The 26,332-nt window shown below is 45.0% G+C and overlaps 1 protein-coding gene across 8 annotated transcripts in view; it reads right to left on the minus strand.

Moving 5' to 3' along the window:
- Window positions 1–26,332, minus strand: part of LARGE1 (LARGE xylosyl- and glucuronyltransferase 1) — a 589,892-nt gene that overhangs the window by 180,125 nt on the left and 383,435 nt on the right. The window lies entirely within an intron of this gene.

Here is a 26,332-nt window from a genome sequence, read left to right on the forward strand (position 1 = left end):
TCACTGACCTCATTTAGCAGAGGAAGGTGATAAAATGCACTGAAATCTGGAAAACAAGCTTGCTTTTTGGCCTGCTAGCCAGGAAAGCACAAACAGACCTGGGTAAGGAATTTCTCTTCTGCTACTCACTGGCTGTAAGACCATCTCGGGTGTGGATTTAAAAAAGAGACATGGATGGACCTGGAAACTTTCATACAGAGTGAAGCATGTCAGAAAGAGAAGAACAAATATCATTTATTAACACATATTTGTGGAAGCTGAAAAAAATGGTACAGATGATCTTATTTGCAAAGCAGAAACAGAGACACAGATGTAGAGAACAAATGTATGGACACCAAGGGGGAAAGAAGGGGGATGAGATGAACAGGGAGATTAGATGAATGGGGAGATCAGATGAATGGGGAGATTAGATGAATGGGGAGATTGGGACTGACGTGTATACACTGGTGATACTATGTATAAAATGGGTAACTAATGAGAACCTGCTGTCTAGCACAGGGAACTCGACTCAATGCTCTGTGGTGACCTAAATGGGAAGGAGATCCAAAAGAGAGGAGCTTTATGTACACAGCTGATCCACTTTACTATACAGTAGGAACTAATACAACATTGTAAAGCAACCATCAGTTCTGTCGCTCAGTCGTGTCCGACTCTTTGTGACCCCAATGGACTGTAGCATGCCAGGCCTCCCTGTCCATCACCAACTCCTGGAATTTACTCAAACTCACGTCCATTGAGTTGTGATGTTATCCAACCATCTCATCCTATCATCCCATTCTCCTCCCACCTTCAATCTTTCCCAACATCAGGCTCTTTTCAAATGAGTCAATTCTTCACATCAGGTGGCCAAAGTATTGGAGTTTCAGCTTTAGCATCAGTCCTTCCAATGAACACCCAGGACTGATCTCCTTTAGGATGGACTGGTTGGATCTCCTTGTAGGCAAAGGGACTCTCAAGAGTCTTCTCCAACACCACAGTTTAAAAGCATCAATTATTCGGCATTCAGCTTTCTTTATAGCCCAACTCTCACATCCATACATGCCTATACCCTAATTAAAAAAAAAAATGTGTTTCGGTTTCCCTATTTGTAAAATGGAGATAAAGAGATCTCCAGGGTTACTGTGAGAATTAAGTAAACACTACCTTTATTGAGCATTTACAATGAGTCAAGCAGCATGTGAAGCATTTTCACAAGCAGAATCTTCTTTAATCTCAGTTGTTCGAACTCATGCTAGCCTTAGTGAAGGATTTGCCATTTCTGTCTGCCAGGAAGAATGTTTTCCTGGAGTAACCAAGATAGTTCCGGGCTTAAATCAATGGTGCATACAAAATTTGGTGAAATTTCAGACAGAGTTGATCCAAACGTCTACAGCTGTACTAATATGATAGCCACCAGTCACGTGTAGCTTCTCAATTTTACATTAATTGAAATTAGATCAAATTAAAATTTAAGTCTCCTAGTTACAACTGCCACATCTCAAGTGTTTAATGACCAATGTGGCTAGCAGCTACCTTGTTAAACAGTGCAGATATAAATCATTTCCATCATTGCAGAAGGTTCTATTGGGTAGACTTGGGAGATGGAGAATCACCTATGACAGGAGAAGTGGAAAAGTCAACACTAGAGCCTGAGGGTCAGTCCCACAGAGGCTCATGCAATCCTTCTATGGCTTCACACATTTGTGGGGACCAACAGTGTTCTCACTGGGGGGGCTGTCCTGAAGAAGTGCTCTCAGGGTACTTAATGGCTTTATGAGGCTTTTCTTTATCACTACCCACCTTCCCTCCCCCACAGTAAAGAATCCGCCTGCCAGTGCAGGAGACACAGGAAGTGCAGGTTCATCTTCTCCTGGGTCGGGAAGATCCCCTGGAGGAGGAAATGGCAACCCACTCCCAGTATTCTTGTCTGGAAAACCCATGGACAGAGGAGCCTGGTGGGCTAGAGCCTGGGGTCGCAAACAGTTGGACAGTACTGAGCCCGTAGAACAATGGCTCTATAAGGCAGCTTTAATAGCTATGGTTACCAACAGTTCAGCATCACTCAAAGGTATTGCATTTTCAGATCTTTTACTAATTAGCAAAAATAAAATAAAGACATTTTTTAGAAAGTCATACAGAATCCACTCCTACCATTTGCTCTGACAGTGTTAATTCTGATAATCTATCCCTAAGCAGGGAGAAGGCAATGGCACCCCACTCCAGTACTCTTGCCTGGAAAATCCCATGGACGGAGGAGCCTGGTAGGCTGCAGTCAATGGGGTCTCGAAGAGTCAGACACGACTGAGCGACTTCACTTTCAATTTTCACTTTCATGCATTGGAGAAGGAAATGACAACCCACTCCAGTGTTCTTGCCTGGAGAATCCCAGGGATGGGGGAGTCTAGTGGGCTGCCGTCTATGGGGTCACACAGAGTCAGACACGACTGAAGTGATTTAGTAGCATCCCTAAGGGGCCATTTCCCAAAACAAGGAGCTAGTTTAACCTACCATATACTAGTGCTCCTAGCCTCTCTCAGGTCACACCCAATGCTCCTTGGAAAATGCAAATGTGATCACATCACCCAGCTTCAAAATTCCCTTAAAGCACTCCATTCCCTAGAATCCCCATCAGAAGCCCTTGGGCTGTGACAGGATCCCCTTCACAAAGGGACTATGCAATTTGTCAAATCTCTCACCATCACTCCTTCACTCCCATCCCTGCCCTCACTGTCTCTTCTCCATCCACCCCTCCAGCGGCTGCCTCATTCAGTCATTCATTCCTTCCACAAATATTAATCCAGCACTGCTATGTGCCAGATATTACTCTAGGTACTAGAGATGTAGTAGGGAAGACAACAGAAAACAAGATTAGATTCCTACACTCATGGAGCTTCCATTTTAATAGGAGAGGACAGACAACAGAGAAATAAATATGTTTAAGATATATACTGATAGGATGCCAAATAGCGATGGTGCTACAGAGGCCAAAAAATGGGTGGTGGTGGGGCAGTTTTTTATATGTAGACATTACATTATTCTCTTAAAAGCCTTTGAAGCTGTATTTGTTCATTCATTCCCTCAATGAGATTTTGCTGAACACTTAGTATGTGCTAAGAGATGTTATGTACACTGGGATTAGACCAATGAACAGAAAAAACAAAAACTCTGCCCTGAGGGAGCCTACCAATCCTAAAGGAAATCAGTCCTGAATATTCATAGGAAGGACTGATGCTGAAGCTGAAGCTCCAACACGTTGGTCACCTGATGCGAAGAACTGACTCATGAGAACAGACCCTGACGTTGGGAAAGACTGAAGGCAGGAGGAGAAGGGGACAATAGAGGATGAGATGGTTGGATGGCATCACTGACTTGACGGACACGAGTTTGAGTAAACTCTGGGAGTTGGCGATGGACAGTGAAGACTGGCTTGCTGCAGTCCATGGGGTGGCAAAGAGTCAGATGCAACTGAGCGACTGAATTGAACTGAACTGAGGGCGCTTACACTCTAGAGGCAGAGATGATACTGTAAAAGCTCAGATGAAGGTAAGGCGGATAAAGCAGGTGAAGAAAGATGGGAGTACACAGATGGGGCTGGCGTAGATGGTGCTCCCACCCATAGAGAAGGTCCCCACACCTGCACATGCAGATTACACACATGCATGGCTTACGGTTGCTGGAATGCGCTTTCCCCACTGTGCACGCGGGGCCGCCTGCTCCTTTAAGCCCTGACTGCAGTGCTGCTTCCTTGGAGCTTTTCGGATCCTCTCTCCCTGTACATTGTAAATACCCTGATTTACATAGTATCACACGGTATTACATTATGCTTTTGTGTTTAGGTACATGTTAGTTCTGCTGGATTCAAATGCCTGAAGGACAAGGACTGTGTCTTATTCATCCTCACTTATTCACTCTAGAAACTTTCATGGAACATCCACTGCAAAGCCTGCCCAGCTTCCCTATTGTAGAGAATAAAAGAGGAACCCCTGACATTTTGTCCCTGCTTGAAAGACTGCCTTTCTTTATACTGCACTCATCTGTAACAAAGGACTCATGTGACATTTAAATGAAATAATAGATGGAAAGTGTTTACAACAGTATCAGAATGTGAAAACTGCTCAGGACTTACGGGCAATTTAGATTACTAATCTATATCAATTTTTGGGGATCCACTATAATAACATGTTCTGTTACCTAGTATACTATTGATACATTTCTGATTTTAGTCTCTGACCAGAGTAGCCCCGCAGTGTGTGCCTGGGAATTCTGTACAGCTTGTCTACTCCCTAGCGAGGTGCTGCAATGTCTTCAAATATGAGCTGAGTTAGAGGTGACCTATGTCACTTCCAACACTCTTCATACTCAGACATGGAGGAGAGACTCTTTGTCTTCAAAGCCTACAGTGCTGACTCTTTGGTGGCCCTTTGCTCCCAAGCCTGAGCTGCAGAGCAGTCCTCGCTTCATAAACCTTCTCTGCTGTTTGCCTCCTCCCACCACTGCTGCCAACTCCCTGGGGATTCTTCCCTCTTAGCCCCCTATTTCTCCTCTCTTATGTTGCCTATAGATCGTCCTTTAGAAACCAGAAACAACCTCAGCAGCTCACCCAGACAAAACCGAGTGTAGCACCCACCTGTCCCACTTAAGTGTGTGACACCAACTGGGGCAGATAAGTCTCTGGGTCTCAGAATGTTCTTGTAAAGTGGGGACAACACTGGCTTTTTGTCTGTTTTTATTTTGGCTGAACTGGGTCTTAGTTGTAGCATGTGAGATCTGGTTCCCCAACCAGGGATTGAACCCAGGCACCCTGCATTGGGAGCGCAGAGTCTTAGCCACTAAACTGCTAGGGAAGACCCAACACTGGCTTTTAAGGCAGCTAAGAGGATGCTCATTTTTTTAAAATAACAGGGCTGGCACACAGGTTGAATTGGTATTAGCGCCATGGCTGTTCTGTGTCTACTTCCAAGCTCAGGGACTTCTGAAAGCTTGAGGACACAAAAACATTCTCGCTGAATAGCTGGCCATCTATTTGATGTGGTTATGTAAGACGCAGCTCAAGAATTATTAATTAGGCTTAAGCAGGAACTATGTCTTTATATAGAGCTAGGAAGAGACTGAGGTCACTAGACCTGCATCAGACGCAGGTCAGACAGAACTGCTGATAAAAGTAGTTAAGATGATGAATGCATATTCTCCACTGTGCATCCCAACCAGCCAGGACTCAGTAATTTAAACGACAATGCCAGGCACTCATTTCAAGGTGAGAGGAAATTCTGAAGATGAAAGAATCTTCTCAAAACTTCCTTTTAATTAAAGTGTTGGTTGGCTGCATTTCCCCTGAGCTTATAGCTCTTTGTCTATGATGAAGAAGTCACAGAAGGCTCTGCCTAGACAATAAGCCACTTAATCTAAGCTGGAACTCTATCACTGGCTTTACAACTCCATTTCTGTGCCCAGCACTGGGTAGGTTTGAAAAGCTTTCAGATTGCATGGATCCATCTGTCTTTTCGCCTATTGCTGCCTGCGTAGCTGAAACTAAGCAAAACTGTCCAACTGACACAGAAAAGAAGAGGAATTCAAGATGTAGCTGAACTACTATAAAATGCAGACAAGGTCAGGGGAAAAAAAAAAAAAGCATTCCAGAGGCAGCTGTAATGCACAGTTTTTGCTGAGATGGGGCCAACCCACTGAAGGGGCCGTGGGACTTGACAGATGACAAGAGTTTCACCAAATATTAGAGAACCAGAAAGATACAAAAGTTGCTGTGTTCTGTCTGCACAGAGTGGGTGCCAGGAAAGTGCTGAAGTACTAGTGGGGTGATGAGAGAAAAGAAGAAACGCAAGCAGATGAATAGGTGACAGCAAGACTGATGGAGAGGGTTGTCCGCTGGCAGGTACAGAGGAGACAATGTGTCACCAAGGGAGATGTGAGGAAGGCATTGAGATGCTCAGCTCCAGATGAAGCCTCTGTGGCGGGGAAGCACAGAGGGCTAGCAGTTCAGGCTGCAGACTGTCAGGCTGGCAACAGAGCCCACCTTGATTCCCCAAGGCCAAAGCAAGGCTGAAGGAGGGTGGGCGATTAACTGGGTGTCAGCTACCTGCTGGGCACCGTGCTCTCTCTGGATGCGGGTCATCTCTTCTGATGCTGCCCCAAACCCGCCCACGTGGAAAGTAATGTTATCTTAATTCTACAGCAGAGGAAGCTGAAGCTCTGAGCAACACTGGTTGCACAGCAAGTGGGAAGCAAGTATAGACTCGGGCTGATCTGTCCAAAAGCACAGACCGTGCGCTCCCAGAGCTGTGCATGCCCTGTCACTAACACAATCCCTGAGAGTCCTTGGGAATGAATATATGCCCAAATGAGTCAGCAGGAGAAGGGGGCCACAGAGGATGAGATGGCTGGAGGGCATCGCTGATTCAAGGGACGTGAGTTTGAGCAAACTCCAGGAGACAGTGAAGGACATTGAAGCCTGGCGTGCTGCAGTCCATGGGGTCGCAAAGAGTCAGATTCGACTGAGTGACTGAACAACAATGACAACTATATGGAAGGGCCTATTGACCTTGTCCTGGGGTTTAGAACAGTATCCGCCATAATAGCGAGTCCCCTTGGGAGGGCAATGGGGGATGAAGAGCACTCTGTCTTGAAGGCAATGTATTCGACCATCCTGCCTGCTAAGATCTCATTTCCAAGGCCAAATAGGAAACAGCAGCATACCCCATCAAAGTTATGTTTAATGACTGGGTTGATGAGGAGGGTAGTAGGGCTCAGGCAAATAAAATGCATGTACTCTCTTGAACTGAGAAAGAACCTATCTCTGCTCCCTTCTTGGTAAAATTCTTCTCTATCCAAGTGGATGTCCCTACCAGCATAGTGTGGTTTTTTGTGTTGTTGTTGTTGTTTTGTTTTGTTTTTACATGCTCACGTCTATAAGCACCTTTTGTGGAAGTAGTACAATTGTTCAGTCTAAAGGAAATGACAGATTGACTCTGAGTGCTGGTCCAGTCCATTGGCCAAAGGGCTTTACATGAGTTCTGCCCAATTATCCACCCTCAACAACCCTATGAGGTGGGCAGCACAGTCACACACATTTTGCAGATGAGAGGTTGAGCCCCAGGAGTGGTTGAGCCCATGCCCCAGGAGAGGACCCAAGCTAGGACATCCTGGGACTGGGACTCACAGCTCAAGAGCCTTCATTTTACCTAGTGGTCCCAGGCAGTTTATCTCCTTGGTCCAAATTTGCCTCATACAAAGCTAATATATATTAGCATCCATTCTCTTGACACAATTATGAAGCTCTTCTAACACATTTGTTGGATCCTCTGTCTTCTGACGGTAGCACTCACGAGGTGCTTTATGTTTGCAAAGCACACAGCAGTCGTTCAATCCCTTCTACAGGTCCTCATCTCAACTTGTTATGTTACTTCAAACATGGCAATGCCCATACTAAGTTTAACATGGTACAAGGGTAAATGCCCAAGAGACGTTTGCTTTTGAATATCTTCAGCCCAAAGAGCTGAGTCTGAGTATTAGGTAATTTGTAGATACCAGTAATGGTTACAGCTATAGAGAACTTTGCTAAGAGGAGGCAGTACATTGTCATCAGAGAATCAGCTTTGGACACAAACAGCCCTGGGTGTAGATCTGGAATTTTTCCACTTACGGGCTGCAAGCTTCTGAGCACTGAATCTAACCAACATCTTTGTTTCCACCAACTGTAAAATGCAGATACCAATGCTTGTCTCTTGGTGCTCTTGTAAAAAGTGATGGAGATGAGCTTCCCTAGGTAAGTGCTACCTGATGGGTTGTATAAATGACTGGAATGGCTGAGTTGCTGCTAAAATCCAACACAGATTACTGCCCATGAAAGTGTTCATCATAGTGCCTACCACGTAGTGAGCATTCAGTAAGTGGTAGCTGATGATGACAATAATTGCATAAAAATATTAGCCACTGTGTTGCCATTTATACTTTGAATTGGTCAGATCAATAACATTAATGCCTTGTGAATTTGTATCCTTTCAATTGTCTCAAACTGCTTTCCCACTAGCTTTTCCAGTGGAGAATCACAACTCCCCTTGCAGGTAGGTAGCTCAACTAATATAACACTCATTTTGCAGATGAGAAATGTGAGATTAAAGAACTGGCTTCAAGGCACTAGGTTAGTGAATATCACTTCTGCGGCTAAGACCAGGAACTGGATTCTCCTTTTTAATCTGCCACTGCTCTTAGAAAACACCTGCAGATCCTGCAGAATCACAGCCAAGAGAGCTCATCGACTTCTGCAGGACCACACAGCTAGCCCATGAGGAGGCAGGAAACTCTCCTGGAGTCTCTGTCCTCTCCTCGTGCTGCCTTCAGGCAGATGGCTGCATCCTGGGGTTCAGAGGGAGAGCCACACTCCATTCATAGATGCCATCCAAGCCCCAAGTCCAGGAAGAATTAAGGACTTCCTCTCTTCTCTCTGTCTCCTGCCTCCAGTTCATCAGGAAGTCCTTCAGGAACTAGTCTCTAACTCCTGCTCCTCCATTTGCTTCCCTTCAGTGACCCTGGCTTCCTTTTTCTTCATCAAACATCACAAACTCGCTCCTGCTTCTGCACATGCTCTTGTCTGCTTAGAACACTCCTCCTCCTGCAAGTGATGGTATCTTGTCTCAGCTGAACCTTCTCATCTTTTGTGACTTACTTTTTTAAACTTCTTGGCAGTGTTGCATGGCATGTGGGATCCTAGGTCCCCGACCAGGGATGGGACTCCTGTCTTGAAAAACTGGAGTCTTAACCACTGGACCGTCAGGGAAGCCCCTCATGTTTTGTGACTTTAAACAGCAGCCTCCTACAGCCTCCAACTCCCACCCCTCAATCTATCGTGTTGCTCCTTCTTGCACTTCTCACAGCACGACTCCCATCTGAGATAACTCCCTTGTTTACGGTCTGTTTCCCCCAACCAGAAATCTAAAGTCCTGTGCCTATATTGTTCACTTCATGCAGCTTTTGGAATTTAGCAGGAAAAGAAAGATTCATGCCCCCACCAGCACCTGCCTAGGGGAGATCAAAACTGAAGTTTGTATTTCAACAGACTAGCATCATGGCAAGCTCTAACTTGGTCTAATGTGATGTTTTCTCATCTTTTTTTAGTCAATGAACAACTTTGTACAAACCTATGAATTTATTCCTTCCTATGCAGAACACAGTCTTCAGACTCCATCTATCTGATCTTCCCCATTTTGCACTTAAAAACTCTCAACTTTTCTCTCTGCCATCTATTGAGTAATTTTCCCCCATTGGTGTGTTCCCTGACCTGACAAGGAAGTAATAAATTCAACTTTGTTTCTTTTTATTGTTTTTATGTCTTCTTTTTATATTTGCTGATTTTTGTTTTTTGCTTCTATCAATGAAAACTGGGCTCTCTGTAGTATTCTGAGATACCTGGAGAAGGACCCAAATCCTAGGCTCAAGCTCTGGACTGTCAAGCTCAGACCTTATTTTTGCTATTTACTTAATTAAGTGAAATAAACAGTCTATGCTTCAGTACCCTCAATAGACACTAAGGACCATGATAAAATGCTTGCCTTGTGGTGACTGGCCAAGAGGGCTATGTAAGTGCCAGCTATAGTAATTATTCTGCACAGTTTTAAAAAGAGTCCTGTACTTCAGTGGAGATGATTCATGGAAGATTATTGCCAGAAGCATGGGGCTATATTCATGTCACTTTCTCAATGTGATAAAACATACAAAGTGCCCAGAAACTATTGAATAAGTAAGAGCAACACTTCTAGTGCGAGGCATGAGCATCAATGTAATATATTATTTGTTACTTCTGACTTTCTCTTAATACCCTGTTTCCATAGCACCTTATGTCATCAGGCCTTACAATAACTGTTAGATATGTGAACGCAGAGTCAAAATTTTATAGCATAAATATATTATGTATACATTAAAACACATATGTACATATGTATACATGAGATAATATGTAACTCTGTTTATATGTTTTTCTTTTCTTCTTTATGTAAGCTTCTCAAAGTAGAAAATGGGTTGAATTCACTTTTGAATCCCTGGTGCTTACAACACAGTGAGGTGCTAAGTGGGAGGGGATTCTCTCAAAAGACCATCACATCTGTTGATGGACATTTTGGTTGCTTTCCAATCCTGGCTATTGTAAATAGTGCTGCAATGAACCTTGGGGTTCGTGTATCTTTTTCAATTATAGTTTTTTCAGGGTATATGCCCAGTAGTGGGATTGCTGGATCATATGCTAGTTCTAGTTTTAGTTTTTTAAGGAATCTCCATACTGTTCTTCATAGTGGCTATATCAATTTACATCCCCATCAACTGTGGTATGTATATACACAATGGAATATTGCTCAGTCACTAAGTCAGGCTCGACTCTTTGAGACTCCATGAACTGCAACATGCCAGGCTTATCGAAATGGAATATTACTGAGCCATAAAAGGAATGCTACTGGGTCATTTATAGAGACGTGGACGGACTTAGAGTCTGCCATACAAAGCAAAGTAAGTCAGAAAGAGAAAAACAAATATCATACAGTAAAGCAGATATGTCGAATCTAGAAAAATGGTACAGATGAACCTATTTGCAGGGCAAGAACACAGACGCAGGTATAGAGCATGGGTGTGTGGACACGAGTGGGGGAAGGCGTGGGTGGGACAAATGGAGAGTAGAATTGACATATACACTGCCGTGTGTAAAACAGAGGGCTAGTGGGAACCTGCCACATAGCACAGGGGTTTCAGTTTAGCACTCTGTGATGACCTAGATGGGTGGGATGGGAGTGGGGGTGGGGGTAGGAGGGGCATCCAAGAGGCAGGGGATATATGTACACATATAGTTGATTCACTTCACTGTACAGCAGAAAGTAACACAACATTGTAAAGCAACTATATTCCAATTAAAAAAAAAAATAAGACCATTACATTTAAGCTTTGGAACGTCTTTAGGCAGTGAAGGAATTAGTAAGGCACTTACTTCATCTCAATGGCCCCCGAATCCCTAATCTCACCTGTCCAATTATAGGAACAAACACCATTTGAAAAACATGATGTTGACAATTAATGCAAGGGAAAAGTATTATTTAAAGTGCCAAATCTCCCAAGGGAGACCACTCAGATATACAAATTCTAGTGCATTTTTCTTAAAGAAAACACATCCCATCACTTCCTGGTTTATAAGGTGGTTAGTGTATATGCTTGCACCATTCTGTCCGATTCTAAGTTCACAGCCTCTCTCTGCTGACTACTTAACCTCCCTAAATCTGTGTGTCCTCATCCATAAAGTGGTGCTAAAAAGAAAAAAAAAAAAAGCACTTTTCTTTTAATGATTGTTGGGAGATTAAATATTGCAATATGTATGAAGCCGTTAGTCTAATGACCAGCTTTATCAATAAATGGAATGTCTTATCATTACTGCTGGCATTACTACTATCATCACTGTTATGACTTTAGTACTTGCTAACACAAAGGCCAGTACAAGCAAATGACCTAATGGAGATTCACTGAGCAGTTAAAGGAAGAGTCGCCATCCCCAGAAGGGTGGGAAGAAGATCATGTGCCCTCAGCCCAGATGTGAGTGCAGTGGAGAGGGGCGGACCTCCATCTCTGGACCAGTGAAAGGACGCAAGCTTCTGGAGGTCCCATGGGAGGCCCAGCCCAGGACCCTCCATGGACAGGCGTGGAACATAAAGAGGAAGCAAGAGAGTAACGATGCGGTGCAGGAGGGTGGGGGGAGATGTTGAGACACTTCAAAGGAGCTGCTGGGCTGAATGTGAGAAGTACGGGATTGGAAATGATACATTAAAGAGTTGGACTCAGAAGGCGAGTGGATTAGAGCCACTCTCCAAGTCAGGGATGAAGCTAATGAGGCTTTTCTTGTCACCATCTGTAAAAGTTTATTACTTATACTTCAAAGGCAGCGAGCAGCAGAGGGGCTGGGGAGAGGCACTGTTCCCTCGAAGAAGAGGAGCAGGAAACAGAAGATGCTGCCTTGGAGAGAGGGTGGGAGGTCACTCCTGGATCTCTGCTGCAAAAAGAGCCCAGCTCCAGGGGGCATGGATCTGGATGCATGTGCCTGTGGTGATCAGGAGCTGGCAATGGTCATGGGGTGGGAGGACAATGGATTAGAGGGACGATTAATGAACTTTATCGTGGGGTAGAAGATGGGCTGGCTGCCATGAAATCGCCTTCTGGCAGCCCTCAGTTCTGGTCTCATGTGCTCTGGGGTCCTTTCCTGGAACCGGTAGGAAGTGCTCCAAGTCTTTCTTAATCTTAGCCTTGCTGAACCCCTGGCTGTCCATCATCTCGCGCTCTAAATAAACACCGTGGTCCAGATGGGGTGGCAGGCAGCTTGCACAACAAGGCGGCTTGTTCACTCACCCAGGCATGGTGCGGATGCTGCTGCCTTCCGGCTTGCACCAAGTCACGGTGGACAGTTTGTAAAGACAGGGAGAGGAATGGGTATTCGTCCCCTCATTAGACGTTAGTTGAGCATTTACTAAGGTGTCTCAGGTGCTGGGGATACATCAGCGAACAATGGCAGCCCAGGTCCTGCACTCCTGGGGCCTCCAGTCTAATGGGGGACACAGACATTAATCAGAGAATCATGCAAACACAGATGAACGCAAAATGACAGCCAAGGTAAGTGCTACAGGGGGGAAACACATGATGTTTATGTAGAGGTGAAATAGGAGGAACTGATCTGAACACAGGGAAGACAGCTCCACCACGAGGGAGGAACATGTGGAAAGGCCCTGAGGAGGGAAGGAGTTTCACTCCAGGACCACCGGAACACCAGTCTTTCCAGAGCGAGCTGGGAAGAGGGAGGTGTGGACAGGCAGAGAAGAAAGCAGGCTGGTGTGGACCTTTGTCTGTATTGTCCACTGCTTACCCTTCCAGCTCCTGCTATGTGTTTTGATAGTGCATAGAAGGAGTTTAAGCAGAAATACCAAGTGAATGAAAGAGGACCTACTATGCGTCAGGCTCTGTGCCGAGCTTTTATATCCTGTACCACACTGATTCTCATCAAATCAACTCACCTTGCTGACAGACTCGACACACCCAGAGTTATGGAACTGAGACCCCAAGGGTGAGACCCCAATCCAGTATGCTTCAGAAGGTTTCCCGTTTTGTGCAGTGCAGTAAAAAAAAATCACCAGGTGAGTTACTGAACTAGAATAATGAGGTGGGAAAAGTTTGCCCAGAATACCTTAGACACAACTCCTGCTCTCAGAAAAGCAGTCAACAACAGTGACTAGGAGATGGTGCAGTCACCAAGGAAAACGGGGTGGCAGTTGCTCAAACTGTTACATATGGATCTACTACACGACCCAGAAAGTCTCCTCCTAAGTATACACCAAATGAAGACATACATCCATGCAAAAATCTGTACACAAATATTCATGGTTGCACTATTCATAAAAATTAAAAAGTGGAAATAACCTAAATGTCCATCAATTGATGAATGGATAAACAAAATGTAGTCTACTCATGCATCTATATTATATACAGAAACATAACCCTGTTCCTTGCAGTAATATGAATCTTGAAAACATTATGCTAAGCCAAGGAAGCCAGTCACAAAAGGCCATATGTTGTATAAATCAATTGATATAAAATGTTCAGAACAGGCAAATCCATGGAGAGAGAACGCAGATTAGCAGTTATCTAGAGCTGAAAGGATGAAGGAATGAGGAATGATTGCTCATGGGGGCAGGTTTCCTTTTGAAAAAGCTCTAAAATTAGATCGTGGTGATGGTCACACAACTCTGCAAGCACACTGCAACCACTGAACTGTACTCTATGAACGGGTGGGTTTTACATCTGAACTATGTCTTAAAAAAGAACAGTAAGTAAGAGTTCAAATATTAGAGTCTAACGGGATTTTGAGTCCTAGTTCTACTAATCGCTAAGCCATGTGAAATAGGGCAGGTGAATTTTTTTCTCTCCAAGCTTTAGCTTCCACATCTGTGCAAGATGCATAAATCAACTCATGGGGCTGCTGCCACTCCAAAATGAAATATTTCACCTGAAGTCTAAGCATCCCTTTTGCCATAAGACACCCGCATCTCAAAGGGAACAGAACAGTCAACAAAATTAAATCCCATAGCTAGATGCTGTGGTTACTGAAACAACAAATGGAATTCAGGAGCACAGTGAATCACATTTTCAGGCAAGTGCTGCGTTACTCATGTTTTCACTGTCCTAGTCTGGATGTGGGGACAGAACTCAGGTGGCCAGCCCAGGTCCAAAGGTAGGCAGTGGCTGAAGGCATCAGGGGTGAGGAGGCAATGAAGGGTTGACTGATAGAATAAGCTGTTCCATTTCTAACAGATCAATACTCAAAGTTGAAAATGCTCAGAACATAGGGCCTTCCTGAAGAGTCTCTGCTTGTCAGTCTGACCAAACAGAGTAGGCATGGGACTTTAAGAGCCCATGTGTATCTTCTCCTGCCCCCTCCCATACCCTGAGGTACAGAGAGAAGCCCTGGGTTATGAAGAAGTGGACACACAGCCCACCAGAGCGGCAGGCATCTCCTCCCCGCGGCCCATCCAGAAGTTGGGCTGAGCCAAGGCTTGTGCTGCCGGGGGTTCAGAGGCTTCACCGGCTTCTGGGTAGGGCTGTTGTAAAACCCTCCCATAGCGGAGATGAGACATTCAGATGGGCTCCAATAATCCCTTCTCCAGCCTGCATGTCAGCCCCAGCCCTCAAAGGGCTGCCTGGACAGAGGATGGTTTCTTGGAGGAAGAGTCCCACCAGGCTCATCAGAGATGCTCCAGACATCGAGAAGGTAATGCTGGCAAGAGGACTTATTCTGTGTGGGGAGGGGTAAGACCCACACATAGGGTCTTCCTGAAGAGTCTCTGCTTGTCAATCTGGCCAAAACCGAGCAGGCACGTGACTTCAAGAGCCCGTGTGTAACTAACAGGAGGAGATCTGGGACTCAAGACGAAGAATTTTCAAAGGGCAAGAGCTCCTCGGAGCAGGTATAGTGGGTTGCAGTGAGAGGTGGTGAGTTCCCTGTCATTGGGGTGTATTTGTGTGTGCGCGCACAGGCTGATGAAGATTTAGGCAAGACAAGCAGGCATTCCAGGCTTTCAGGATTCCTTGTCATGCTGAGCATGGGTCATTTTTGGTATTATCTCTCATTTCCTGTCATTTGGAATCAATTTCCCTTGTCTTCCCTCACTTATCAATGCTTAAGAAAAAGAAGGATCTGACGACAACTGTACTCTGGGGCAACCTGCTCTCTGCTCGACAAAGCTCGGGCCACGATTTACTGGATATAATGATGGTGCTGTGCTGCCAGCCTGGCCAGGGGCACCTCTAGTCCCAGACACTCTGGGGCCCTAAGGCACAGTCAGAGCTGAAAGTCCAAGTCAGAGTGGCAGCAGCATCCGCTATGCTTTACAATTAAAAAATGTTCTCACTCAGTTTTAAAACTCACTGCAATGCATTCTCCCCGACACCTCCGACTCTCCTCTGAGGTTACATCTTCCCTGAAGGGAGAATGCGTCTCCTTGCAAACCTCTGGGCCTCACAAGGTGCCCTGAACACAGTGCGTGTCTGCATGCTATGTCGCTTCAGCTGTGTCTGACTCTTTGTGACCCCATGGACTGCAGCCTGCCAGGCTCCTCTGTCCATTGGATTCTCCAGGCAAGAATACTGGAATGGATTGCCACGCCCTCTTCCAAGGGATCTTTCCGACCCAGGGATTGAATATGAACCTACATCTCTCATGTCTCCTGCACTGGCAGTCCTGGTTCTTTACCACTAGTACCACCTAGGAAACCCTTGAACACAGTATTGCTGCATAAAATCTATTTAATGTTTTAATCAGAGAAAGAGATATTCTTCTTACTCAGGGCTAGGGAGGCAGCTGCTACTTCTGGAACAATTTTCCATTTAAACCCAGCAGTAAGTGACAATTTTGGGCCAGGCATAGAAACCACACAGCTCCTGGGGCCAGAAATTGACTCCCCTGGAGCAAGGATTCAGCATGAGGGGTGTACAACTGCTGATGTATCCTATGGGGAAGACTTCTTCTTTGCCTCGGCTGGACACCACTTGCAAAATTCCACCCAGGAAGGAGCTGAGATAGTATAATAGAGCCAGATAAAGAACCTGTTTGGTCCCAAATGGATCCCCTTCATTTGTAAAAATTCTAGTGAATTTTGGGGCTTTCTTGCCTAAGATTAGCAAGCTGCTCAGAATCATCTGAACAGTGGGGGTTACCAGCAGACTGCAGGGCTTTGTGCCAGATATTTGGGATACCTCAGAGCAAGAGTCTCTGCTTTCAGGGTCCTCACAGGCTGAAGGGACCAGGAGCGAAGCATCGTGAGGAGATAAGGAACTGACAATTATGAAAGCGTCACAGATGTGAGCCATGTAAATAGAGGGATGTGAGTACCCAGACCGTGGTGACAGCTGAGAGAAGACTTAAGGATGAGATGGAACTTAGCAGGTTGATGAGATGGGCCTTGGAGCACAGGTATGAGCTTTTGCAAAGGCACAAAGACCTAGGACCTTGTGAGTCTAGTGAACCACAAAGAGTTCAGTGTGGCTGAAGCAAAGGGTCTGTGTGGGCGCCTGGGGCTGGAAGGGAAACCTAGAGAGGAACCCTGAACATACAGCTAAGGGTGCTGATGGTCCTTCAGTACATGCCCAGAGAAATGAAACTGTGACACAGGCATGACCCCGAAGGCTTTATGAAAAGAGCCGGTCACAAAAAGAACAAACACAGAATGATTCCGTTCACAGGAGGTACTTGGAGCAGTCAGATCCAAACAGATGCAAAGTACAATGGTAATTGCCAGGTAGGGGGTCAGGAGGGAGGAGAAGTCAGTGTTAGATGGATACAGAGTTTCAGTTTGGGGAGATTAGTGGATGGGGGGATGGCTGCAGCTAGTGTGAGTATACTCAATGCCACTGTACACTTAAATGGTTAAAATGCTGATTTCTGTTATGTATATTTTACCACCATAATTTTCTTTTTTAAAAAAGAATGGACCCAGGAAGGATGGTGTGCTGGTAAACACATGTTTAGGACTACCCTTCTCTAATCTGTATAAGTTCAGAAATCTCAGATTGTTTTGCACTGATGCGGTATGGGAATCATATACTCATGGGAATGGTCTCAGGCTCACTGTTTAGAAATAATCGAGCAGTTTAAAGTAGCTGTCCCCTCCTGAAAGAGGTGAAACTTCCAATCACACAATTTTCCCCTCCTCCACAAATTTTTTGTTTTTTAAACAAATGCCCCTAATTTTATACCTTTGGGTTGAAGGAAGGAAGAAGACAGCTGAGACAGGGAGGCTTCCCTTTGATAACTTGCTCCTTCTTCTAATTAACAAGACCCTGCACAACTAAACATCTGCCAATTTCAAAAACTTTCACAGTGATGAGCTTTGATCACAGTAGAGCACACAGCATCTGCTCTGAACAGGAGAGTTTCATGAAGCCCAAATCAGACCATTCACTCCAACGCCACTCAATTCAATCCAACCTCCTTGAAAGACTGTCAGGAAGGTCAACCCCGGGCAAGGAACATACAGTCGCTGCCAACTGGAAGGAGCACCATGGGTTCCAGGGTAGCCCTTCCCCTGTTCCAACACACCCCATGTTCGTGGACAAGTGGATTGGAGAGTCACGTTAATCCTATCCCTCACCATTTCCTGGAAGAATTTTCTAAAACCTGCATTTGGTAGCTCTATGTTGTGGCTTCTTATAAAAATGGAGCCATCATATGATCCTGCAATCCCGCTCCTGGGGTATATCTGAAGAAAATCATAAGTCAAAGAGACACACGCACCCCAGTGTTTCCTGCAGCACTATTTACATCAGCCAACATGGAAGCAATCTCAATATCCACTGATGGATGAATGGATAAAGATGTGGTGTTCATACACACAGAATCCTACTCAACCATAAGTTACAAAATAATGCAGCCTGAAGCAACATGGATGCAAAAGAGATGATCATATTAAGTGAAGTAAGCTAGAAAGGGAAAGAAAGGCAAATACCACATATCACTTGTATGTGGAATCTAAAAAAAAAAGGTACAAATGAACTTAAAAAAAATAAAAACAATCGGGTGGAGAGGGAGGTGGGATGGGACACCGGGATGGGGAATTCGTGTAACTCTATGGCTGATTCACATCAATGTATGACAAAACCCACAAAATAAATAAATAAATAAATAAAAACAGACCCACAGACATAGAAAACAAACTTATGGGGAGATAACAAACAAGTTCAGTTCAGTTCAGTTCAGTCGCCCCGTCGTGTCCGACTCTTTGCGACCCCATGAATCGCAGGATGCCAGGCCTCCCTGTCCATCACCAACTCCCGGAGTTTACTCAAACTCATGCCCATCGAGTCGGTGATGCCATCCAGCCATCTCATCCTCTGTCGTCCCCTTCTCCTCCTGCCCCCAATCCTTCCCAGCATCAGGGTCTTTTCCAATGAATCAACTAGGACCTACTGTATAGCACAGGGAACTATATTCAATATTCTGCAGTAACCTATAATGAAAAAGAAACTCAGAAAGAATATATATATATGTATATTAATAAAGGAACCAGTTTGCTATACACCTGAAACTAACACAACATTATAAATCAACGATGTGCTAATCAAAAACCTACGTTTGGTAACTCAACACCAATCTTTACATACTTGACTTCCTATTTGAAAGTTATCCTTTCTCAGTTTCTCTTCCTCCCCTTTGGGTCTATTCTCACAAAACTCAGAAAGGACTGTCATTTGGGGAGCTCATCCATCATCTGTCATGTCGATAAATCACCTGTTGCTTCCTGGAGAAAGTTACAAAGTATATCCTGACGTCTCTGTAGTTACTATGCAGGGTGCATGCCAAAGGTTGATTCACAACTTTCGAGTACACCCCAACTGAATCAGCTCATCCTGGCATTCATTAAAAACACCACCATGTGTTACTGCTCCATGTGATCTTGCCTCAAGAGAAGCATTCACCCTACTGAGATGGTGTTTGCATGTAAAAGGCAAACATGGCAGGCAGATATTGAAGAAAACTCTGAGCGAATTCAAATGGTGGGGATGTCTTTGAACCACAACTGCTTTCCTCTCTAGAGTCATTAGTGCTAATTACTAACAACTACCCTGGTGACAAGTGCTGGCAGTTACTTAGCTGCTAATTGGCTTCAATTTACCGCTCTGATTGTGTGGTCACAGGTATATATTTGCTTGGGGAGTGAGGAAAAAGAGCAGGTATACCAGGCCTGAGGCTGGTCTTATCAAACGGATCACCCACCTGAAATGTTCAGCCTAACCCAGTGGCCCTCAAACTTGCCCATGTGTCAGAATCACCAGGAGGGTTATGAAAGCACAGACCACTGGACCCCACCCCCAGAAATTCTAATTCAGTAGGTCTGGGGTGGGAGGCCAAGAATGTGAACATCTCCAATGTTCCCAAGCGGTGCTGACGCTGCAAGTCCCGGACGGTCTGTTGAGAATCACTGGCTTCAGAGTATAAGCGTGGTCATTGTAACAACCAGTTATGAAGCCTGCCGTGTGCACCAAGCGGTATAGGGTATGAGTCTCTGCCCCTGCCAGCCCCCTTGAAAAAATGAGGCAGGACCGCTGATGCCAGGGAACGTGCACACAGTGCCTGCTGGGTCCCACACTCCCTCCAAGCGCTGTGCACGTATCTGCTTATTTATTTCAGCAGCAGACAACCCTGTGTGCTAGGAACTTCACAGATGAGGAAACTGAGCCACAGAGAGGTTAAGTCACTTGGCCACAGCCATGCCGCTAATAAAAGGTGGAGGTAAAATGTGTGCCCACATTAACTGGCTCCAGAGGGTCCTACTGACCTTAGCCCTTAGACTAAGCTATCCACCAATGTCTCTGCTGGTGAGTGGCGTCACCCATCTTTCAGTGGGTGGGAAAACTGCAACCTGCAAAGGTTAGAAACTGACTTAGCTTTTGATTCTGAAGTCTGTGCTATATGCCCAGGGCTTTCTGATGACAGATACATAGTTGCTGTTCTTGAAAGTGGCAGGCTCATAAATGCACAGGTTTTAAGGTGGAGGGTGCCCTTGCGGTGCTATAGTGTCAAGCCATCCATCACACACAAAGCGACTCTCTTCGTCTTCTACTGATGGGCTATTAAATGACTAATGACACCAATCTGGGGGAGCCAGATTCTGCTCCCGTTTGGCCAGATGTTTCCACATGTGGCAGCTGCACTTGGGTATCTTCACACACAGCTTTTATTGCTGCCTCTTCCTCATGCCGCTGGTACCACCCACGTGAGTGGTACCTGTGTCTTCACTTCCTTATGCCTGTCCGTGGAGAGATCTGGAAGCTAAATACCTTCCGTGGTAATATTAGCGTCTCCTTTACACTGTGTTAAGGAGGCTTGAAGGCTTTGACACAGACAGCACGGGTGGTATTTTCCTGGCATTTAAAGAGGTTTTCTACATGTTATCCATGTTGCTACTACAGAGAGCAAAGCAGGAATCAGCTTTGCATCATAAACCCCAGAGCCTTTCCAACTCTGTTATCATAAGTTCCCGAATATTCTAAGGATTTAGGTGAACTAAGCAGTTTCACCACTGAGATTAATCCCATAAAGACAGGATGACTCTGGACTAGAGAATGATGTTTGCAAGCCCCTATGGCAGGGATGGCATGCTTCAGGAGGACGAGAAGAAATATGTTTACACAGAGCATGTCTTCTCACATCTAACTGCCTCCACGGCGTCCTGTTTCTATCTCGAGGCCCTTTCTGCCTACTCCGTCTTGGTGAGACAAATCTGAGTGATGTCAAAGTTGCTTTTCCCCATGAAACCGGATGCCATTTTCCTACTTAGTGGCCAGCCTTTCCTCCTCCTGCTCCACCAGAAGAGATGCTTCTGTCTAACTGTCTACCTGTAACGGCCACCCCCACGCAAGAAGGGACCAGGGCGTATCATCTCATCTGATCTCTTTATTTTACAGGGAGGAAAACTGAAGTTCAGGAAATGGAATTGAACAGTCTTTTTGTCAGATGGTGGGCATACAATTAAAATGTTTTTTTTGAAAGCCACTATTCCCCCCATCTTTTTTTTTTTTTAAATCAAAACCATCCTCTTAAAGAAAAATCAAAGTCATGGGCATAACTGCATTAAACATTAAATTTTAGCTCTGCGAGGGTTCTCTCTGACATCACTTTTTGCCTTTTAGGAAGAAAATCAACACTGTAGATTAAGAACCTTGGTAAAATTCAAGTCCTTTGACTCAGAAATCACATTCTGCTCATTTATACTCAGTGATGAACCTAAAAGAACGAATGCCATATGCTAAAGAAATTCAACAAAGTCTTCATTAAATCTACAAAAATTCAGAAACATCCTAACTGGCCCAAAATAAGAGAATGTCTTAAAAGTAATAATGATGACAAGTCACTAGATGGAACATAACCCAGCCAGTGAAAGCGATTATGAAGATCAATAATGTTACATGAAAATACAAAGCAGGAGTCAGAACTGTGCACAGAAGGAAGACAACTATATTTAAAAATATGCAGAAAAAGAAATTGGAAGCAACTGATCAAATAACGGCAATCTCTAGGAAGGCAATACATGATTTCTCTCTCTTCCCTCCTGATTTTCTCTAGCCTCCAACATATTCTGTGATACAAATGCTTTATTCTATAATGAAGAAGCATACTGACTGTTATTTAGTTTTTATATTTTTAAATGCCTGAGCCAGATGTGTTGTATCACTCAGACCAAAGTTTTTGCAAAAAGAAGTCCTTAGTGCCCGAGGATCTCGGACAAGGCAAACACTGCATCCAGATGCCATTGTTGGTGAAACACAGGTAGAAACAGGCTGTTAGGATGTGTTCTGGTGTGACCATTAATCAAATGCTCAAATAAAAGTAAATCATGTAAAAGAAAGGCACTGCAGGAGAGAAGGCTTTCTGCAGAAAAGAAATCATGTGCTGGCTAGGGAAAAAAAAAGATTTGTAACAAATGCAGCCAGTTAGTAAGATTAATGAAAGGAGAAACCACTTTGCATGGTGGTCAATCTTCAATAATTTAAGGGTAATCGAGACTAATTTCAAGGTAATAGGAAAAGCTACCCATGTCTAAATTTTGGCTGAGCCTCCTTTGTGTGCTAAATGGGCTAACTCTTGTGAAATCTGAGTATTATTGAGCTTGGAGCCATTCAAGCACTTTTTGGTTCCAATTCCAGATTGTTACAAGGCTGGGGTCCTGAATCTTACAAATGGCAGATGGATGTGGACCGGCAGCAAGAAAATGCTCCTGTCCCAGGCAATCTGAAAGTGGTAAGCAGGTTGATGGGTAGAGACCCAGGAGGGAGGAAGAGTCAACTTGCAAAAATGAATAAATAAATAAATAAAACAATACTAAGACACATGCAAAAGAGGAAGTGAGATCTCTCTGGATTACAACAGGATTGATAGAATTCTTGCATTGGAAGGGGCAGGAATTCATTTTGCTGACCCTGGAGCCGGCCCGCAAGTGCAAAAGCGGCAGGTCTCAGAGGCTAGAAGGCTGGCTGAAAGGTGGCGGTGCAGTGCGGAAAGCTTTGGAGACTTGAAAACTGAGGTGTGTGCGCGCGTGTGTACGCATGTGCGAACATACACCAATGGTGATGCATATATACACAGAGCACAGGTATGTATATGCAGAGACTTATGTACACATACATATTTATACAGACACAACAGGTTTATTGGACTTCACAGATACTGTGTTTTTTAAACTTTTTTTTACAAACTGATGGCTTGTGACAACTGTGTCTAGCAAGTCTATTAGTGTTATTTTTCCAAGACTATTTGCTCACTTCATGTCTCTGTCACATTTTGGTAATTCTCACAATATTTTGAACTTTCTCATTATTACTAAATTTGTTACAGTGATCTGTGATCTCTGATGTTACTACTGCAACTCAATGAAAACTCTGATGATGGTTAGCATCTTTTAGTAATAAAGTATTTTTAACTAAGGCATGTACATTGGGTTTTTTGGACATAATTCTATTACACACTTAGTAGACTACAGTGGAGCTGACTCACTGGAAAAGACCATGATGCTGGGAAAGATTGAAGGCAGGAGTAGGGGACGACAGAGGATGAGGTGGTTGGATGGCATCACTGACTTAAAGGAGATGAGTTTGAGCAAGCTCCAGGAGATGGTGAAGCATAGGGAAGCCTGGCGTGCTGCAGTCCATGGGTCACAAAGAGTCAGACATGACTGAGCAACTGAACAATGACAACAAAGCATAACTCGTATATGCACTGGGAAACCAAAAAATTCAAGCAGCTTGCTTTTTTCAACCTTTGCTTTACTTGCAGTGGTCTGGAACCCAACTGCCGTATCTCCAAGGTATGCCTAAACCTACACAGAGATGAAGACATCACACACAGCCACATGCCAGCCAACTGGTCTACATGTGGAAGAGAGACAGTCATTCGAGTTCCAACACTACTCAAACTGAGTCTGAAACACAGACTCACATGGAGCTGAGACACGCACTTCATCTTATAGAAGAAGACAGCAAGGTCCAAAGAGGCTGACTTGTCTAAGTATGCCGAGGGTGTGACAACAGAAAGGAGCTGTGAACAGCATCATCACACGAACAGCAGGAGCCAGGCTCTGGACTCAGCGCCTCATGGGCAGCGTCTCCATGGTGATGGAAGGTGTTCCGACCCCATCCTCCAGAGGAAGACAAAAACAAACCCAAACTGATCCTCAGAAGTTATGAGCTCATAGTCTCAGCAGCAGGAGAGCCAAGACAGGACCTGCTTGGACTGACCTGAGAGCACAAGCTCGATCTCAAAGTCACTCCTGATGGTGGCACGGGCTAGACTTTGAGTTGGGTCTCTAGACTTGGGTCACAATGCTCCTTTCTTTACAGTGTGATGATGGGTTCTGTCAATGCTAACTGATTCATTCAGACCTCGGCAGACAGTAAACCCTTCCCTACCAGCCTGTGCGTCCCGGACATCTGTGAAAACGAGCCCCAGAGGGCAGACCTTTGGTGTGTTAGTTTTCACTGCTGTTTTTTGAAGGGCTAGAAGAATCCCTGGCATATATTAAGCACTGAACACACAGTTGTTGAATAAATGAATTAATTTTGACAGGGATCAGAGAAGAGGAAGCCAAGATTGTCTTTTCTAGAATGTTGGAGCTGGACAGGAACTCTGGGCTCAACCAGAACACATTCGATAGTAACATGCAGAAAAGGCTTCCTTTCACATACTGAAGAACCCAGGAGAGGGGTGGTGGTGCTTTGACTTAATCTGACCAGAAGGTAGAGCTGAGGCAGATGGGATTTAGTCTCCTGACATGCAGTCCACCATGCCAGGGTGAATATATAACCAAGTATACTTCACAGATTGAGCTTCCCCAGTGGCTCAGCAGTAAAGAATACACCTGCAGTGCAGGAGCTGCAGGAGATGCGGGTTTGATCCCTGGATGAGGAAGATCCCCTGGAGGAGGGCATGGCAACCCACTCCAATAGTCCTGCCTGGAGAATCCCATGGACAGAGGAGCCTGGCGGGTTACAGTCCATAGGATTGCAAAGAGTTGGACACGACTGAAGAGACTTAGCAGGCATGAACATACTTCAGAGATCACTGGTGCCCTGTGATGCTTGATGAATTATAGCTTCCTGTGGCCTAGTAAGTTGGTGAAAAGCAATGTGTATCAGCGAACAAAGGGCTCTGAGAATCCTGCAGTCAAGCATCAGGCAACCTTGTCTAACTCATCCTCCCTCAGAGCCCTCCTATACCACAGCCCATAACGCGCCTTGGAAAGGAGTGTGTTTTAGCAGATTCTCAAAAATCAGTGACGAATTCGGCCTCTGTCACATCAAGGTGGTTTCTCTGTTTCATGGGCAGGGTCCTGAATCTTACAATGGCACCCAAGGGGATGGAGACCAGGAGGAAGAAAGAGTTTCTGCCTGAGAAGATTAGTGAAAAGTGGGCCAAGAGTCAGAGGCAAAGCTTCACCATTTCCTTGAACTCTTTAACTCTTGGCTTGCCTTCATCAGCTGGCCCAAGCACCCCAACATGTGCATGCCACACACCCCTGTGTGCCCAGCACTGCACCAGCCCTAAAGATGATGGTGGGGAACAATGCCAATCAAGCACCAGTCTTCCAGGAGCTCACGCTTTCCTGGGGTAAGAGCACACTGATAAATGATAAACTAGGAAATATATAAGTCATGTCTTTATTGCAAAGGATGCAGGGAGAATGTGAAGACAGACTCAGGTGTCACCACTAAATGACATCTGAGCAGAAATCTAGAGGAACAGAAGAGCAAGCATGAAGCTACGAGGCAGGCGTGAACTCCGCATGATGAGCGCGCAGCAGAAAGCAAGATTGAAGAGGAGGGGGGCTAGGGGAAGAAGCCCCACATGCTAGCATCCCAGCCACGGATGCTTTCAGGGTCCTGTGACCTGTACAGTCACACTGGGCCCTGTGCTGAGAAGGAGGCTGCTGGTTTGAAGCTCTGCTGTGTCACCGTTTTGGAATTCATAACTATCACTCTAAAAGGGCCCCGTGTTTAATTTTGCACTGGACCCCACAGATTACAAAGTTGGTCCTGCTTCCTACCATTCCATTGGTGGAGGACTGACCAAGAGCACCCTAGAGAATAACGCCTGCATTAACCAGGGTGAGCACCCCAATTTTCTCTTATTTAAGCACCTGTCTCTCATTTACCAGAGAGTGATGACAAGACTCCCACAGCAAAGCCCACAAGGACAGCATCATCATTTATTTAAATGTTTACTAGAGCCTTAAAAAAAATAAACAGCAATGCAAACGCTCTTGTGTTGGGTCCTTGACTCCAAACTGCAGCCGACTCTTCATTATCTACATCAATAAAGGGAGTGAGGAGTGTGAGTAATTCAGACGAGCTGATGAGAATGCCAGCTGCGGAAGGCAGTGTGTGGCTTTCTTTTCTGCATATACTCCTCCCTAACTGTGAATACGTCCTGGCTGATCATCTTGAGGTCCTACAACCTGAGCCATGGGAAAGCGAACCCTAGATGACTTCGGAAAGCAAGTGAAGAACTCCTCACTTGGCACAGTGGGAAAAAAAAAAAAAGAAAGTGAAAATGTTAGTTGCTCAATCATGTCTGACTCTTTGTGACCCTATGAACTGTAGGCCGCCAAGCTCCTCTGTCCATGGGACTCTCCAGGCAAGAATACTAGGGTGGGTAGCTACTTCCTTCTCCAGGGGATCTTCCCTACCCAGGGATCAAACCTGGGTCACCTGCATTGTAGGCAGATTCTTTACTGTCTGAGACACCAGTGATCTCTGGCTAAACTCGAAGGCCCCTGAACTGCCC

Source organism: Muntiacus reevesi, chromosome 1 (genome assembly GCF_963930625.1).
Source record: "Muntiacus reevesi chromosome 1, mMunRee1.1, whole genome shotgun sequence".
Taxonomy (NCBI): Eukaryota; Metazoa; Chordata; class Mammalia; order Artiodactyla; family Cervidae; genus Muntiacus; species Muntiacus reevesi.